The sequence below is a fragment of the Poecilia mexicana genome, unplaced genomic scaffold (assembly GCF_051168715.1).
Source record: "Poecilia mexicana isolate PSO_F unplaced genomic scaffold, ASM5116871v1 scaffold_11, whole genome shotgun sequence".
NCBI classification, from domain to species: Eukaryota; Metazoa; Chordata; class Actinopteri; order Cyprinodontiformes; family Poeciliidae; genus Poecilia; species Poecilia mexicana.
The window spans coordinates 27,073,337-27,092,876 of NW_028263380.1; the positions used below are offsets into that span (position 1 = coordinate 27,073,337).

General features: G+C 44.5%; 1 long non-coding RNA gene across 1 annotated transcript; it reads left to right on the plus strand.

Moving 5' to 3' along the window:
* The first annotated feature begins 6,152 nt into the window (after positions 1–6,152).
* LOC106910006 (uncharacterized) lies at positions 6,153–17,501 on the plus strand. The gene is made up of 6 exons (XR_015764693.1): positions 6,153–6,376; positions 7,329–7,533; positions 12,049–12,215; positions 13,039–13,168; positions 13,343–13,642; positions 16,224–17,501. It is a non-coding gene; the product is annotated as an uncharacterized LOC106910006 (long non-coding RNA).
* The last annotated feature ends 2,039 nt before the right edge of the window (positions 17,502–19,540 follow it).

Consider the following 19,540-nt stretch of genomic DNA (forward strand, 5'->3'; position numbering starts at 1 on the left):
TAGCTATAGTTATTTGTGGTTAGCTACAGTTAGCTATGGTTATTTGTGGTTAGCTACAGTTAGCTATGGTTATTTGTGGTTAGCTACAGTTAGCTATGGTTATTTGTGGTTAGCTATGGTTATTTGTGGTTAGCTACAGTTAGCTATGGTTATTTGTGGTTAGCTATGGTTATTTGTGGTTAGCTACAGTTAGCTATGGTTATTTGTGGTTAGCTACAGTTAGCTATGGTTATTTGTGGTTAGCTATGGTTATTTGTGGTTAGCTACAGTTAGCTATGGTTATTTGTGGTTAGCTACAGTTAGCTGCGGTCCAGCAGGCTCTCTGGTCCTCTCATCCTCTCTCCTCGCTGCTGCTGCAGCTTTTCTCCTCCTGCGCCTGGAGGACGCTTTGTGTGCATTAAACTTTCATTTCCATGGAAATAGGTTGGCAGAGGCAGTTTGGGGATCCAGTGACCAGTTTGTGCAGATAAGTTGGCTTTCATGTGAAACATCAGCCCTCCATGAAATGATTTCAAAGCCCCAGTTTTCCCTAACATGAGAATAATGAGGCCTGATCCGGGAAGTGGTTCTGATGGACCGGTCCTGACAGACCGGTGCCTCCTAAACTGGCTTTAATTTGAAGCCGTTCCCAATATCTGCGCCGCACCTGCGTCCCCCCCTCAGCCACGCAGCGCGCCGCCTGCAGCCACTCGTAATCACACAGCCAAACCTGGAGACGTGCGTCTGAGGAAGCAGCGGCGTCATTACAGGCCGATGAGATCCGCTGGGGACCGGACCGGAGCGCTGGGAGCCGCATGAAGGTGGAGGACGAGGAAGAGGCGACGTCCATTAAACACTGAAACATGACTTTAATATTCATAAAGCCCCGCTTCCCACAGGAAACAGGCAGGAAGCTTAAACCTGCAAAAACACAAAATATTACCAAGTAAATCTGTCTGCTTTCTGCTACCTGAGGACATGAAGCCAGAGGAACCTGACTTAGAAGTAACTTTACTCAGATATCGGAGCTGCTGTAAGTCAATGATTCTTTAATAATTATGAAGTATTTATAAGTGAAATAAGTGGAACTTTTAACAATATGAAAGAATAACTGAAACTATTACATCTGTCCACAAAGTCGAATCAAACTCTGAAGTGAACTCTGGTTCGGTTTGAATGTGAACGCCAAGCGGACCGGAGACCGCCCCAAAAACAGGAAGTGGACTACAGAGCAGGGCATTCTGGGTAAATATAACCAAAGCTAACGTGTTAGCCTAGCGCTAGCAGCAGAAATGGCTCCTGGTCTTTAGCCTAAAGAGAAATCCTCCAACCGCTAAAATCTGACGCCTCCATCTTGTTTCCATCTGGTGAAGAAGGAAGTTGCTCTCAGTGTCGTTTCCTTCAGTGGTTCTTGGTGCAGCGCCCCCACAGGCCAGGAGGGGAACAGGTTGGTTTGACTCAGAACCACAGCAGCTGGAGGTGGAGCAGATGATGGAGATCTGATCCAGTAGAACCGGGTCGACCGGACCATCAGGAGGAAAACAACCTTTAAGTTTCTTCAGAGGAAGTTAAACAGTTCACTTCCTGTTACAGTCTAGTCATCTTCATCACTGCTCTTCACTGAGGAAATATAAAATACTGTCCACCAGAAAAAACCTCTTTGTTAGAACGAGCAGAAAACTTTTCTGTTCAGTCTGCTGTGTGTATCGTTGCCACGGCGACCGTCTCCATTAATTTGGTGTCATTTCTAAATGTTAACAAATGTCCCACATCAGCGTGGCAGCTGACAATAAAGATGATTTGTTTTCTCCATCTGGTGTGACGGAGAGCTCCCAGCACTCTGAGCGCAGCGCGGTAATAACCACGCAGCGTCATTACTGCAGATTAATAGAGCTTTTAATGCGCTCGTTAAACCGCAGCCTCAGATAGAGATGGAAGGTGTCGGCCCAGAAACCGTTCAGGCTCCTCGCGGTGCTGCCGGGGCTATCAGCAGCTAACAGCATCCGCTGGCATTTACACTTCACTGCTCTTTAAACTGAGCAGCACCATCAGCTGCAGCTGCTGCAGCTAATGCTGCTGCATCATTAGCAGCCGTGCTGCTGCAGCAGCATCTTGCTGACGCTGCTTAACGCGCTCAACACATTCAGGTTTATCTGTAAGAAGATCCTGTTGGTGTCGGAGTTCTGGAGTTAATCGGATCTTAATGTTTTGTTTCTGGAGTCGAGACGCTGCAGTCTGTTAGCTGGAGAGGTCAAAGGTCAGAGAGGAGCTTCCTCCTGGCCTGGAAGGAGAACCAGGATCAGCAGCAGCTGCACTGCAAAAACACAAAATATTACCAAGTTTAGTTTCTGCTGCAAATATCTGAGATATCTGGTCTTTGGTTGTGTTTGGCTGTGATTCCCTCCTGGAGCTAATGCTGCCATCACCTAATCGTTGTGGCTCTCCTGGGATATGGAGCTTACTGCCCCCCCGCCGTCTCACAGCGGGGCGTTGAACCATTTTCCACGAAATCCAACATCCAGGCTGCTGGATTTTCACCGGATCGTTCCAGTAAAAGTCGTTTTTTATCAACCTTTTTGTTTCAGCTCCAGATTTCTGCAGCTCAGATTTTTTTTTTTTTTACTAACAAAATTTTATTTACTCTTTAAAAAAAAAAACAGACATGTTTCATGTTTTAAAAACCATCTTTATTCTTTAGTTTTCATCATCTAAGACTGAATTCTCTGTTAAAATTTCCCTTTTAACCTCATATTTTTATAGATGTTTGATCTTTAAACGTTTTTCTACTTTGCAGTCGTGTTCAGAACTTTGAGCTGGTTATTTTATTTTAAAGCAATTTCTGCATAAAGTTAGTTCAACAAACAGATGCTTGACGTCACATGAATGAGATAAAGACATTTAAATACAGTCAGAGCAGCTTTAACAGCTGACGGTCCGGTCGACCCGGTTCTACTGGAACCATAACTCCATCACCTGCTCCACCTGCAGCTGCTGTGGCTCTGAGTCAAACCAACCTGTTCCCCTCCTGGCCTGTGGGGGCGCTGCACCAAGAACCACTGAAGGAAACGACACAAAAACCTCTGAAGTCACTGAGAGCAACTTCCTTCTTCACCAGATGGAAACAAGATGGAGGATTTTAGCAGTTGGAGGATTTCTCTTTAGGCTAAAGACCAGGAGCCATTTCTGCTGCTAGCGCTAGGCTAGCACGTTAGCTTTGGTTGTATTTACCCAGAATGCCCTGCGCTGTAGTCCACTTCCTGCTTTTGGAGCGGTCTCCAGTCCGCTTGGCGTTCACATTCAAACCAACCAGAGTTCACTTCTCACCTCACCAACCGGACCGGAGTTGGATTGAAGCGGACTGAACGGGGCTGATGTGAACCTGGGTTACCTGTCCAGGTAACATGACCGGCCTTTGATCCTGGACTCGCCTTTCTCCTGATGACCTGTGATGCGGCTCCAGCTCCTCATCATCACCTGCTTCCTGGTTACTGTGGGACTGAAACAGAGAGACGTTTTCATGTCGACTCAGAGACTGGACCGGACCGGACCGGAGGCTCAGAGCTCAGTGGGATCAGAACCGCTTTGTTTGGATGGCTGCAGGTGGAAAACACGCAGAGAAACCAGCTGGTTGTCGTGAATCAGAAACATTTTGAGGTTCTGGACTCAAACAGGAAGTGATTTTTTTCTCTGAGACGTTCCTTCAGGTGGACACACACCTGGACCGGACCCTTCCTCCCGATGAGGATCAGCCAGCAGGTCTGCAGGAATCAGAGCTGCTCCCCGGTTCGTTTGTTCTCATGCCTGGATGTTTTCCATGGCGGCCGTCTCCATGGAGCCAACAGCTGCAGATTATAATCCTGCAGAGATTTAAAGGCAGATTAGCGGCGTTCTGATCCGCTGGTTGCATCATGACTCTTCGTCCTGCTGTTCTCCTGAACCTCGGCTGACTGGTTTCACACCAGTAAGGACCTGTGGGCTGAACTGGGACGACCTGACTGGCTTCCATTATTTACCCTGGATGAACTTTGACCTTTGCTGCTTTCTTAACTTTCCAAACGGTTTTGAACTGTTCTGAGTAAACAAAAAATAAAACATTATGAATAAAGTTACATCACAGCTGACTCTGATCCTCCATGTTGGACAAATCCTTTATCTCCATGGTAACCGTTCAGCTGGGTAAAACGCCTGGGGGGACTTAGCCCCGCCCTCAAGGCGCAGCTCCTCCTCAGAGCTGCAGCCCTCCTCTGCAACTCGGCTCCTTCAGACTAGCCAGCAGCAATTAGCAAACATCTGCTGAGCTCATTATAGGAGCTGCTGCTCAGAGCGACACTGGTGAAAACATTAAAGGGTTAACAGAGGAGCCATGTTGAATGACTTCCTGGAGGCGGAGCTTCTTGAAGAGGCAGACACCCAGTGTCACAGCGTTAAATCAGGAATTTAAATTTTTTTAGGTCATATTTGGTATATAGATCATTTTATAACACCTGAAGGTAACACAGTTTCTTCATTGTGCTATAAAACGGGACATTGTGACTAGAAATCATAACGCTGCCCCTGTAAGGCCTGAATGCTTCGTGAATAGCCTTTACTGGGGGAAATTCTCAGAAAATTGCAGAAATTATAATAATTTTCCCTGCATAGCGCCACCAGGAGCGGCTCTTTGCCCTCCTGCATGTGGAGACAGCAAACAGCCTGGTGATTACAGCTGGAGAGCTCTCCTGGTGATGAGTGATAAGCAGGCTGCAGCTCATGTTTCATTTTCTGTTGGTTTTGGTTAATCAGCAGGAAATCAGTTGATTCATGATGGACCTAATTATTACTTAATGGCTTCATGTTTGAGCAGATTCCTCCTGAGAAATCACCGCTTCTACTTTTAGAGCGGTTTATTAGAAAAGTGATGAAAATCTGTTTGTCTGTGGCTATGATTTATGGTTTTATTAGAGTTTCTGCAGGTTGTGGAGGAGGATGTAACTTCACCAGGATCCTGGAGACGTTTTTAGATCAGATGACGTTTGAGACGTTTCTTTACCTCCATCAGACGAAACTCCCACTGAGAGCCAGACGATCGATAATCTGAATATATTCTGAGTTACACTTCCAACTGCTGCTGTGGGGGTAGAGAACACACACACACACACACACCAGACATGTTGCTGCAGGCGGATCTTCCCTGTGGTGAGGCCTTAAAGCATTTCCTGTGCAACTGACATGGAAACAGAACCCAGAACATCAGGAACCAGAGAGGAAGCTCAGCGCTAATCTGCATCTGTCCATGTCCTGCAGCAGCATGGAAACATCCAGGAGAATCACTTCCTGCTGCAGCAGCATGGATACATCCAGGAGAATCACTTCCTGCTGCAGCAGCATGGATACATCCAGGAGAATCACTTCCTGCTGCAGCATGGAAACATCCAGGAGAATCACTTCCTGCTGCAGCATGGAAACATCCAGGAGAATCACTTCCTGCTGCAGCATGGAAACATCCAGGAGAATCACTTCCTGCTGCAGCATGGAAACATCCAGGAGAATCACTTCCTGCTGCAGCATGGAAACATCCAGGAGAATCACTTCCTGCTGCAGCATGGAAACATCCAGGAGAATCACTTCCTGCTGCAGCATGGAAACATCCAGGAGAATCACTTCCTGCTGCAGCAGCATGGAAAGCTAGCTAGCTTCTGCTAGTTTTTAATCTGTTTAGCAGTTTAAATTCACTGCCGCTAAGTGTTTTTAAAGTGTTTTACAGTTTAGCGTTAACTTCTACTAATTTTTAAGATGTTTTGTGTTTTAACGTCAGCAGAACTTAAGATTTCTGGTTTGTGGACTAGTGGCTATCGGTGCTAGCCTTTTGGCTAGCTGTGCTCACCACAGCTAAAAACTGCTGTTGATTTTAATGTTGGATCAGAACCTCCTGCTGCAGCTGGATTGGTCCAGTTGTTGCTCAGGTGACATGTTTTTGGTTTTGTTTCCAAAGTTTTAGCTGAAAACAAAACATGCAGTTTTACCGTTGATGCAGATGTTTAGCAGCTGGATGTTTAGTTTGTTAGCTAAATATTTAGCAGGTGACTCTGCAGCAGTGAGTTCCTCACTGCGCTTTTTGAGCAAGGCTTAGTGTTGCGTCATCCCGTCCTGCTGCAGCCCCCCCCCCCCTCTCTCTCTCATCAGATTTTATTTTCTGCGCCGTTTCTGCAGGCTGAGTCAAATCGCTCCAACTTTCTGCAAACTGAGCTGAAACTTTTCGTCCTCCAGACTGGCTGGCCTCTGCGTGAACTCGCAGCGCTGCAATCCCGTTACTGCAGCGTGGAGAAGGGACGGGAACCGGAGGGATGCCGTGGCGAGTCTCAGAAGATAAAAATAAGCTCGTGTGGCTCTAAACCTCCATGCATGGATTTCCACCAAGGTGCAGCTGCTGATATAAACATGTGAATGGGATGAGGAAGAGGATGGTGAAGAACCCAGAGGGTTTCTGATCTCTGGGCACCTTCATCCCTCCTCCTCTTCCTCTGCCTTCAGGCTCCTGTATTATTCATAAGCTGTATTGTTTCTACCTGCAGCAGCAGGAGATGCAGCCGCGCTCTGCAGGATTACTGCAGGTTTCTGGATTTGTTCTGATTCTAATCTGATCATGTCTGGATCTCTGCTTCGGGTTCCAGACGTCTCTGAGCAGATTCCAGATGAAAACAGAAAAACATTCCAGATGAAAACAGAAAAACATTCCAGATGAAAACAGAAAAACATTCCAGATGAAAACAGAAAAACATTCCAGATGAAAACAGAAAAACATTCCAGATGAAAACAGAAAAACATTCCAGATGAAAACAGAAAAACATTCCAGATGAAAACCAAACGTGAATCATTTGGAGGTTAAAAGGTTTTCAACATTAAAGCCTGAATCCAGGAGACAAACTTCGTCTCCGACGGGTTTATCAGCTGAGCCTGATGAGTCGATTAATCGTTTCAACGCTGCTAAACTAGTTAATCCGATTCACCGTGATGAATCGTTCAATCGTGACGAGTCGTTCCGGTCCTGGTTCTGGCGGCTCGGTTCTGTCAGACCGGATCACAGAAACATTTCCTTCTCCTCCATCTTTTCTTTCTCCCTGCAGCTCCACTGTTTCTGTCTTCTTCTCTTATTTATTCCTCATCGTTGATCTTTCCCGCCCTCGCTCCCCCAGAGATCAGCTGAGCCGCCCCCAGACAAACACTTTGACTAGACCCAACACGTCTTATTTCCTGTCTTCTCTGAGCCTCTGTCAGCTTTTTGTTCTTCAGTCCAGGAAAACATTTGTCTTCACTTCCTGCTGTCAGAGTTTCTTCTTACCGCTTCATCCTCCTGTTGTCTGTCTGCTCAGGAGATCCCAGGCTTGTAGAACAGCGCAGACATGACAGCACTGTCTGCAGAGTGGACTCTTCATCTTCCTCATCGCCCTCATCTTCCTCGCTGCGTCCCTCTGGGTTTCCTCTCAGCCTTCAAGCGGCACAGCGCTGCAGACTGGAAGTGATTCAGAGGTTTTCTAAGGCTGGTTGGACACCTGATGGGAGGAATGATCTGAGCAGGTAAGAGAGGAGGAAGAGGTGAGGAAGAGGTAAAGAGAGCGTACAGCATGGAAGTGAAGCCGTGTTCACACGTAGCCAGTCTCTTTAAAACGACGATAAACCAGATATTTGTTTCTATGAAATAATCTCTTCCACACCTGACCACTTTAAGAAAAGTGTTTATCCACACAAACCTGCTGAATTTTGCCACTGATTGTTGTTATAAACATGCCGAACCCATAGGGGGCAGTGTAGGGACAGCTAAAACCTGTCAGCCAATCAGAATCCTTCAAAACAACCAGCACTTCCTCCGTGTGGGGGCTTGCCCCGCCCACACGGAGGCGATTTCAGGTGATCCAGTTTCTAAACGGATTCGGCGTGTTGGGAAACGAGGATTTCTGAAACATTTCAGGACGCTGGTTCATGATTCACACGTCTTCTTTAAATCCATGACACTGAAGCTCCGTTTCATCAACACCTGATTTCTGATTGGAAGTTATGGATTAATCCCAGATGCTGGAATCAACCGGATTAATCCCACTGCCAAAGGAAACGTAATCACATGCAAATTCAACCATGAATGAACGAAAACATGAAAAACTGCCGGGCGGGGCAGAGCAGCAGCAGCTGGTGGAGGTCCGGGTCCGGTTGGTTCTGTTTGTGCTGGCCGACCCGGAGATGCCCCCATGTAACGATCCTGTGCCGGGTCCAGAACCCGTCAGATCCAATTAGGCGCCTGGCATCAGACACAGCTGGAGAGGAGCAGCACGATGGCCTGAGGGGGGCTGATGATGATGATGGTGATGAAGGTGATGGTGGTCGCCGTGGCAGCAGTGGTTCGGTTCTGTAATTTGATTTGGATTTAGTGTTGCTTGGAGGAATGACACAAATTCAGCAGGGATTAATCCGGCTTTAATCCAGTCTGTCCTCTGCAGCCCAAAATAACTCGGCCCGGTTCTGATCCGTCTTGTTTGGGTCCAGAACAGGTTCAGGTTCAGGTGGAGCAGCGACTACAGTTTGGGGAAACGAGCTGCAACAGAGAGTAAAGTAAATGGATGAATGCTACGGAAGACCTGAAGTGCCTAAAGGGGAGCATAAGAAAATTGTGATCAATTTTCGGACAAAAAAAATATTTCTTTTATTTTTACAGGAAGCAACCAACAAAATATTCTTTTAAGTATTTTTCCTGAATAAATAAAATACCCATTTTGTAATTTTTTCTCTTTTGAACACACAAAAATAAAATATTTTTTTGCTAACATTGTTTTTCTCACTTGAGCAAATAAATTGTTTTTTTCTGTTGAATGGGATGGAAAAAATAACTGACAGAATGTATTCGCTTAAACAAACATGTAAAAAAAAGATTTTAGACTTAGAAAAATGAAACGTGTTTTTCATTAGCTCTGTGGGATTCAAGTGAGACAAAGAAAAATGAAGATAACTTTTTTCTTTTCCACTCTGCTGGTTGTTTGCTGTAGAATAGTTTTTTTTATCACAAATGTTTGATAAAAAAAAACACATTTGATCGAAGTTTTTAGGAGAAAAAAAGTTTTAATCTATTTTTTTTCAGTTGCGCATGACTTAAAGTCAAGAGACAAAGAAAATTTGGTCAGACTTTAAAAAAGGGGCGTTCAAAAATATTATTCTTTTAATTCTTGTCCTTTCAGGGCTTCCATAGATTTGTGTTTAGATAAAGAAATGGCTCCAGCTTGGTGAGGAACAGCAGAAACGAGATGTAAATGTCCCTTTAAATGTGCTGCTGCTGTTGGAAGGAGTGGCGATTGGTTGGTAATCTGCAGATCCATCTGGGATCAGATCAGATTCCAGATTAAATCCGTCCCGCTGCGACTCGCTCCGTTAGCGGGAACTAAGCTGCTCTCTGGAAAACCGGACGGGAAACGTTCAGTCGAGGAAAACCTGGTTAGCTCCGTAGATCTGCTGCTGATGAATCACCGCTCTGCATTTCATGGGTTTATAATAAACCATTCTGTAATTTAATATTTGAACAGCTGGTTCATAAATAAAATTTCACTCCTGCTTAAAAATGATCTGTTTCATTGTAATTTGGGATTCAAGCCCAGAAATGGAAAAAATGTTTAATTTAAAATGGAAAAAGAAACTCCTCCTTTTTTCATTTTAACGTTTAAACAGATCAGGAGAAACGGCGACAACGGATTCACCAGATTCACCAGATTCACCTGGTTCACCTGATTTTTCACCAGATTCACCAGATTTCCTCGGATCCTCAGGTCGTTTCTGGTTGATGTTTCTCTGGGCTCCAGATATTCGTCCTGCTGCTAAGCGATGATCATAAAACTGTTTCTGTTATTAACACAGAGGAGATAATTAGGAACCCAAAGATCCGTTCATTAGAAGATGCTTCACCGCGGTTGGTTCTGATCCAAAAAAAAAAAAATTACTGTTTGTTTTCTCAGGTTGGTTTTTTCCTCCTTTGTACAATAATCTGATCCTCTATGTTGATTGTTGCCGTGCAGCTCGGCTGGATCCACTTCTGGGAAGGTTGGCTTCTCATCCTGGGAATAATGTTTGTTCCAGTATTATTTAAAACATTTTTTTTTGTTGCTATTTTTAACTTTTTAATTTATTATTTTAAATTTTTTCTTTATTTTCTTTCGTTTACATTTTTAATTTAAAATTGTATTTATCTTCATTTATTTTAACTTAAATTTCAGATTGTCACTTTTTCTTCTGCAATTCTCATTTTATTTTTTATTAAAAAAAGTTTTAAATATATTTTTCATTAATTTTTAAGGTTATTTTATTTATTTTTATTGTTTCACTTTTATTTAAATGTATTTTAAATAAATACATTTAATTTATTTTTAAAATAATGTAATTTTTAAAATGAATTATAATTTTGATTTTCTTATTTTAAATTTGTACACGTTTCTGTATGTGTGGAATAGACTCCCTCTCTGGAGGATGATGACTTCAGACGTTTCGATGACCTTTAACCCCTCCCTCCCAGGTTGTTTTTCTCGCTGCAGGTTTTGGTTCCATTCTGGTAAAATGAACAGAACCGGATTCGGGTCCAGATGGTTTCTGTTTGATTCCCTGTCAGTTTACAAGGCGTTTGGTTTTATCTTCATTTGTCGCTGAAACAGAGAAACTGACCGGATTCCTTAACGGCCCTTAAATCAGAAAAACCCTGCAGGCTGCAGAGACCTGCTCTGATGAGGCGCCGACGTTTTGCTGCAGAAATGCTGCAGAATGCTGCAGCTCATTATGCAAATGAGATCAGAGCCTCGATTGTAACGATGATGAATCGTCAGAACCTCAGCGATTCAGTTCACCGCTCCGGTTCTGGTCCAAACCGCTGATCCTGATCCAGATAAGAAATCTGCTGGTCTGACTAGGAGAACAGCAGAACTCCAGTAAGTCTGACGGTTCCAGTCGCTGCGTTTCTATTCAAGTTTTAGTTGCACAATTTGACATTTTGGAAATAAATTTGCTTAATTCTAATTTTGGGTTGGGAAGAGGTGATTAAGTGATTTTCATGAAGCTGCAGTGCAAAAGCTGTTTTTCGTCATATGAGTCATGTGATCAATATCTGGTTGTTGCTACTGGAGGAAACCACAAAGACGACGACAGGAAGTGGTTGGAGGATGATGGAGCTGAATGTTTATGAATAAGTGATGTGAACAAACTTATTCACATGATTTTAATCACATTTCTGATTTAGTAGAACAACTAATATTGAAAATAGTTTTATTAACATTAGCATAGAAAACGTTTCCATACATTTGTAGCAGAAACACAGTTTGTGTTTCTGATCCAGAACTTCATGAATCCTGGTTTGGGAGCTGGAGGGCGTCTCGCTTCTGGACCGTCTGGTGGTTCCGGTGGTTCTGTCTCTAATAAACTGTTCACCTTACAGCGCTGACAGTCAGCTGCTGTAGTCTTTAATCCATAAAACATCCCATAATAATCCACCGGCTGTCACAGCTTTCTGCTGCTGCGCTTTGACTGGAGTGGAGAAAATGTGTTTGTCTCCAGGTTGGCGAAGCTCACCGTGTGTGTGTGTGTACCTGTGTGTGTGTGTGTGTGCCTGTGTGTGTGTGTACCTGTGTGTGTGTGTGTGTGTGTGTGTGTGCCTGTGTGTGTGTGTGTACCTGTGTGTGTGTGTGTGTGTGTGTGTGCCTGTGTGTGTGTGTGTGTACCTGTGTGTGTGTGTGCCTGTGTGTGTGTCTGTGTGTGTGTGTGCCTGTGTGTGTGTGTGTGTGTGTGTGTGTGCGCCTGTGAGTGTACCTGCGTGTGTGTGTGTCTGTGCCTGTGTGTGTGTGTACCTGTGTGTGTGTGTGTGTGTGTGTGTGCCTGTGTGTGTGTGCCTGTGAGTGTGTACCTGCGTGTGTGTGTGTGTGTCTGTACCTCTGTGTGTGTGCCTGTGAGTGTGTACCTGCGTGTGTGTGTGTGTGTGCCTGTGTGTGTGTGTGTGTGTGCCTGTGTGTGTGTGTGTGTACCTGTGTGTGTGTGTGTATTCAGCCCACGTATTGTTTCAGAGTTGACTCCTGACAGGTTTCCAGTCGTCTGATGTTCGGTGCGAAGCGGCAGAGAACGGAGGATCTTCATCGTGTCAGACTTCCTGTTCAGGTTCACTCAGAGGCTGGGCCGTCAAGTTCCAGCGCCGGTTCTGGGTCGGGTCAGGAGGAGGTGAAGCAATGCTGCAGAGTTTCTTCATCACGGTGAAGATGATTTTAAATAGTCTGTCTTCAGTCTTTATTATCCCCTGTCTGTCCCAGAAAGACTTTTTGTTGTAGTTGGAGTCTCTCTGAGAGCAGAGAGGTTCGATCCAGTCTCTCCTGCTGCGTTGATAGATTCTGTTGAGTCACATTTTTCAGTTTTCTCTGATCCTTTTTACGGTTTTTAACTTTTACATCACAGTATTTGCTGCAGAACTGCTGAAAACGGTCATGAACTTCCAGCTAACCCGCTTCATGAATCCATCTTCTTTTTCTCACTGGGATTTTGTTTTCTAAGTTCAAGGAGTGAGAATGTTTGGTTGTTGGGTTTGTGAACTAAACCGTCCTCCAGCACCAGAACCTCTGACGTTTCTAGTTCAACTTTATTTTACTTTTAAATGTTCCCCATCAGCAGGGAAAGTCTTTGTTCACAAATCTTTAGAAACCTCCACCAGAGAGAAGATTTACAAAAAGACTTTGGTTGACGGTTCAGCTCCTTCTGTCTCCATGGAAACGACGGACGCAGCAAAGCGCTACGCTGCTAACAACGACAACAACCTTTACTTCAGACCTGAGTTTGTTGTGTTGATGTGACGTCATGGCCGTTGTTTTACTAATGCTAGCGCTGTGTGCTAGCTGTTAGCGCTGTGTGCCAGCTGTTAGCGCTGTGTGCTAGCTGTTAGCGCTGTGTGCTAGCTGTTAGCGCTGTGTGCTAGCTGTTAGCGCCCTGAGGACAGAACCGTACTGCGTGTTTTGAACCGTTTTATTAAACTGTTTGATATTGTTTTTGCTGTTTTTGTCTTATGTCTATTCGTATCTCTGCCAGAAAACTACAAAAATGGCCGAACGGGGCGGAGTTATATTTAAATACCAAAACGAGCCGCTCTCAGGTTGACCTCAGATTAGGTGAAATCGGAGCTTCAGTAACCGAAACGTTGCAGTTCCACTTTAAATAGGTAAGTAAATGTGAAAAAGAAGGTTTAATTAATATTCCTACGTTAGAGGTTTCTGTTAAAATCGTGGTCCTGCTGTAAAGCCAGGATTGGTTTGTGCTGGTTATGTTTCCACCAAACTTTCCTTGTGTTGACCTCTCCTTCGTTAGCGCCTGAATGCTCTTCCTCTCCCACCAGGAGCCTCCAGTCATCCTGCTCCCTCTTTCATCTGGCTCTCCGTCCTCTCATCCCTCCATCTCCGCGCTGTGAGGCTCGCTCTGTGAAGGAGAATCATCGCAGCCTTTGAACGGGACTCTGCGGCGCTCCAGGTGCTGCATGTTATCTCCTTCCTGTTTGGGAGCGAGGAGAGCGTTTCCTCGGGATCTGCGTATAATTCCCGCGCTCCGCTGAGAGGAAGGACAAAAGAGGAAGGACCTGTGGGAGAAGCTGAGATGAAACGGCGTCCTCGTCTTCACCTCCTCCTCCATCACCATTCAGGTCTGTGTCTGATGCTCTGCTGCTGCTGGAAGGAGATGAAACGCATGAAAAAGTTTCACCTGTTTTGATTCTTTCTACCAGGTGAAACATTATTGTACTGATTCTTAGCAACTTCAGACTCACATCAGGTTTTATCACTGGAAACGGTAAAACTGTTGCTTTTAACCTTAAACAGTTTTATTCTCGCCGCATCTTTCAGTCCTTTGTGTTTTGTTTCCTAAAGAGGCGGCCAAGTTTAGTAAAATACATAATAAAGAACCAATTCATCGTAGAAAAACATTCTAGGAAAATGTGACGTTTTCTAAATAGCCTCCAATTTATTTCCATGATCCAATTAGCTGAACGTTTTTATGGCCGATGTAAACGCGGCGGCTGCAGGATGATGATCAGACCTCGTTTAGCTGCGTCAGAAACCAAACAGCTGCTGACTGAAGCCATTAAGGTCCTGCTGGCAGCTGGAGGAGGTTTTTAAGAACTCAGACTGAGAAATATTGACTTCCTGTTTCCCGTGACAGTAAATCCTGCTGCAGCGAGGAAAAGATGGTGGAGAATTTGTGTGAATGCAGCTGCAGACGATTTACTGCAGATTAGCTTAAAAGCTGAGGAAAAAAGTTCAGAGAAAACATCAGACAGAGAAACTGTTTTCACACCTGATGGTCTGGACCAGAACTCCATCATCTGCTCCACCTCCAGCTGCTGTGGCTCTGAGTCAAACCAACCTGTTCCCCTCCTGGCCTGTGGGGGCGCTGCACCAAGAACCACTGAAGGAAACGACACAAAAACCTCTGAAGACACTGAGAGCAACTTCCTTCTTCACCAGATGGAAACAAGATGGAGATTTCAGCGGTTGGAGGATTTCTCTTTAGGCTAAAGACCAGGAGCCATTTCTGCTGCTAGCGCTAGGCTAACACGTTAGCTTTGGTTGTATTTACCCAGAATGCCCTGCGCTGTAGTCCACTTCTTGATTCAGGTCCGCTTGGTGTTTACATATCAAACCAGAGTGAACTGAACCGAACCCAGACCGAGGCTTGGAGGACCAGAGGTCAGAGGTCGATTAACATTCACACCTCACCAACTGAACCGGACTTTGACTAGGCAAACAGAGCGGGTCAAAGCAGTCTGGGGTTGGATTAAAGCGGAACGAACAGGGCTGGTGGGAACGCAGCGTAAAGCAGTTCAGTAATGGTGAGACTGAAGCTGCAGAAGAAAAAACGACCCAGTTTGGCTTTAAAATAAAACGTTTTCATAAAAAGCTCTTTAATGTTAGCTTACTGTGCAGCCAGGGAGCTGTGACCCTGCAGACACTGGAGGGGGAGTCAGAACAAAACAATCACCTTCTCACAGTCAGCCTGTTCTGAACAGTAGAAGGATATAAAGTAGCGGCTCTGTCCCGACTCCCAGCAGCAGCAGCGTCTCAGTGAGCAGCACAGACACCAGAGGATGAAAAGGGAATTAGAGGAGGAAACGGCGAGGAAACCAAGGTGACAAAACTATCAGAGCAGCTTAAGAGCTTAGCCGGCTTTAGAAACTCCTAATAGTTCAGAGAAAGCGTCTCAGCAGCAACAGAAGAAGAAGAGAGCTTTACACCCAGAGAACAATAAAGCATGAAGCCGTCTGGGCCTCTGCTCCGACACCAACCTGTTTTCATCGGAGCGGAAAACATTCACACCAATGACATGGTTTATTTAGCCAGCCGGAGAAAAAATGGGTCAACATGTTATTTATACATTTATATACATCAGGTCCAACTAAATAATTCATTCACAAGCTAAATACTTAGCTGGCACAATAAATATAAAATAGAATATTCAGTTAAGAAGTTAATATTTATTTTCCAATCAGAATATTTAGCTTGCTACCTAAGTGTTTATGTAGCAAGCTAACAATTTAGCTAACATTGTAGCTAGTGTGCTAACTAAATATTTAGCTTGTTAGCCAAAGAGTTAGATGCCAACTAAATATTCAGGTGCAAGCTAAATGTAAAATATATCTATATATTGTATATAAGCTAAATAATTAGCTGATATGCAAATTCACTGGTTGAAAGAGGAAGTGGACTATCAAAATAAAAGCTGTGTAAATAATCTGCAGCTGTTGTCGAAACCGAACATCTTCAGTCGTTCACATCGATTCACTGTGAAGCTGATTCAGCCAGCAGCATGTAGAGGTTCATAAAACCAGCTTTTATTTTGATATTCCACTTCCGCATATCATCTAATGAATTTGCATATTAACTAAATATCTACTTACCAAATATTTAGTTAATTTCTAACTAGATATATTTAGCTTGCTAGCTAAGCACTTAGCTAGCAAGCTAAATATCTGAACATTTCATTTATTTTGAGTTGGAACTAAATATTTAGTTTGTAAACTATAAGATTTAAACATTTAGTTGGGATTTAAATATTTAATCTGTGGTCTAAATCCCCAGTGAAAAAATGAGCCTCCATTTTTTCTCTGTTTCCAGCTAAATAAACCAAAATGTTGCTGTAATATTTTCCTGTGTAGCTTTACGCACGGCTCCCTGCAGCCTGACGCTCGCTGGACCCACAGAAGTTTAAAGATGTTTTTGTTTTTCCAGGTTTTTCCTCCCAGATGTGAATCTCCTGCAGACAAACCTCCAATCAACAAACTGCTGCAGCTTTTTTCTCCTCACTAATCTGTGAGTAATAGACGTCTAGACATAAAACTAAACTGGGCTCAGGCTGCTGTTGCAGAGGCTGGAAGAGTTTTTACATCATCTGCTCCTCAGCGAGCGTCGAGGAGAAGAAGCGAGAGGAAATGAGACGGCAGAGAATACGGAGAAGGAAAAGCAGATAAGAGGTGTAATAAGTGAGGAAAGGAGGACAGAAAGAGCCGAGACCCTCACCACGGAGGGGAGACGGCTTTTCCTTTCAAGCTTCAAAGACGGGAAACAAATTCAAAAGGTGTGAAATCATCTTATTTTTCCTGAAGCTCGTCATCCAGGCTGCAAGTTCACCAAGCGGTCACAGCCGCAGTGAGGAGAACAAAGATTTTCCTGCATCGATGTTCAGAAAACTTCTCTATAATTCATCTTCGTCGCCGTTTTCAGCAGGATAATCTGGTTTCTGCGAACCAAACAGCAGAATATTCAGTTGTTTTGGTCGGATTGTGGAATCCACAGATGAGAACGTCCCACTGAGCAGGAAGACTTCCTGAGGAAAAATGTCCTGATGATGGGAAACATGGAGGATGGGAAAGAGAACGCAGCAGTTTCAGTTCCCGCCTTTCCTTTCAGCATCATTATCTGCAATGTAGCAGCGAGGAAATGGCTGTAAAATCTGTTTTTTGGTCATCCATTGAACGCATCGCGGCTTAGCCTGTAAACAGCAGCACAGGTTTTCTGTTGCTTTACTTTGTGAAGGACTTTATTCCCACTCAGTAGCCATGCACATTAGAAAAGGTTGATGGAAACGGAAAAATTCAAATAACTTTCCCAAGTTCGCAAAAACGTTTCTATCCTTTAGCTGGTTTCTGGCGTTTCTGAAAGAGTCGATGGAAACACATTTCCTGAATAAGTCCTGACGTAGCGAACCGTCCCATCCGCTGCTGGGTCAGCGCCGTACCAGAGGCACCGAACCTCCAGCGCGGAGGGAGGAAGTCTCTTCAAGCTGCAGTAATCAGATGTTTCTCTTATTTTCTCGTTCTGCTTCCTGTGTGGTTTCGTTGTTTTGGTTGTCGCTGCCGGTTCCTCTGTTCTGCATTCTCGTCTTCCTGACCGTTACATCTTCCCATAATGCACCTGTCTCTGTCCTGTCTGCACTGGACAGGACTGCTGGCCCCAACGCCACTTTAGTCCAATGACCAGCTGCCAACAATACATCAGTTTCCATGGTAACGCTGCCATCTTGTCTGTTTGTTTTCAAATATAACAAAAGAAGAAGAAACATCAGAGTTGATCTTCATCACACATCAGTTTATCTTTGTGCTAACTGCTAATGCTACCTGAGCTAGCTGCAGCTGATAAATTTGAGCTCATTTGTTTGGAGACATCAACAGCAGGAGAGCAGAACCAACTGCAGATGAGATTTGAGTCTTTATCCGTTTTGAATCTGCATTTCTGAGCCGACATGATGAAGGTTTTTTATTCCTTTTAGGAGGAGAAACTTTATGAGAACAACAAACTGCTTCAGGGCCAATAACAGATTAATTACAGATTTTTCTTCCAACTCTAATTAGATTCTTTCCCAACAGTTCATATGATGATCAGAGAGAAATTTTCACACAACTTTAATATTAATATTCTGATTCAGAAAGAGAAAATGCAGATTTAACAAATGAAACATGATCTGTCCTGAGATGCTCTGATTATGATCTGCCACTAAACATCACGAATGAGCAAAACATGACAAGTTCAGATTAGTCAGAACATTATGACCACTGACAGACGTTTCCAGAGCAGCCAGCCCTAACAGCAGAACCCACTACGGTTCTGGACCAACCAGCACAAAACGGGTTCAACATCTAAATGTTCCAGATACGAGCAGATCGGTTCTGATTGAAAAACCAGATCAATCAGCTCTGCATAAGATCTGTTTAAATGTTCAGCTCCAACCTAAATATTAAGCTAGCAAGCTAATTAATATTTAGCTTCATACTAAATATTTTATTTATCTCTGAGCTAGCTAGATATTTAGCATCTCTGAGCTAAATATTTAGCTAGTACTGCCGATAGGTGGAAGTGGACTTTCAAAGTAAAAGCTGGGTCAGTCATCTCAGATCCGTTGATAAACGTCTGTATTGCCTTTAATGCGACCTTTTTTGTTTTAAGCTGAGTTGTTCAAGACAAAAGGAACAGAGACGCTCACAAAGCGGTGACATAAGAAAAAACCAGGAGTTTATAAAGAGGTTCGAAGACCCAGCTTTTATTTTGGTAGTCCACTTCCGGTTATCGGCATGCTACATTTACCTGCTAACTATATATTTAGCTTGCTAGTTATTTCTGAGCCAGCTACATTTTTAGTTTGGTGCTAAATGTTTAGTTTACCACATAAATATTTAGCATGAAATTGTGTAATTTATAAATGAGTTAGTAACATTGTGAAAATATGGCGTGTTTTTCTTATGAAAGGCTAATTAACCCGACTTATTGCTTTTAAATGCGACTGTACCGGAACAAGCAGCAGCTCCTTAAAGCCTCTTTCCTAAAGGGTTGCTGACAGGAAGGACCGTCTCCTGCTCCGCAGGTGAACCACAGACGGTCAGTTTGTAGATGTTCATCATCTTGATAAGCTAATGAATCCAACCCTGGCAGAGCTCGGACACACAAACAGCCCCATTGATTAAATGCTCCAAACGGAGAGTAACTCCGGCAGTAAACACTCTGTCCATTATTCATCTGCAGCTCCTGCTCTCCTCCTTGCTTTGTTTCGTTCAGCAGCCTTCCTTCCTCCTCTCATCTGTTACCCGCCTGTCCGTGAATGTGAGCGGCTGTGAAATGTGTGTTTAGTTCCGTCATCATTCAGCAGCAGAAATCATGGCAGCCTGGCAGTTACTGCGCTGCTGGGGCAACGAGGGGTAGTTACTGCGCTGCTGGGGCAACGAGGGGTAGTTACTGCGCTGCTGGGGCAACGAGGGGCAGTTACTGCGCTGCTGGGGCAACGAGGGGCTGCTGGGGCAACGACGGGCAGTTACTGCGCTGCTGGGGCAACGAGGGGCGGTTTCTGCGCTGCTGGGGCAACGACGGGCAGTGACTGCGCTGCTGGGGCAACGAGGGGCTGCTGGGGCAACGACGGGCAGTTACTGCGCTGCTGGGGCAACGAGGGGCAGTTACTGCGCTGCTGGGGCAAGGAGGGGCAGTTACTGCGCTGCTGGGGCAACGAGGGGCAGTTACTGTGCTGCTGGGGCAACGAGGGGCAGTTACTGCGCTGCTGGGGC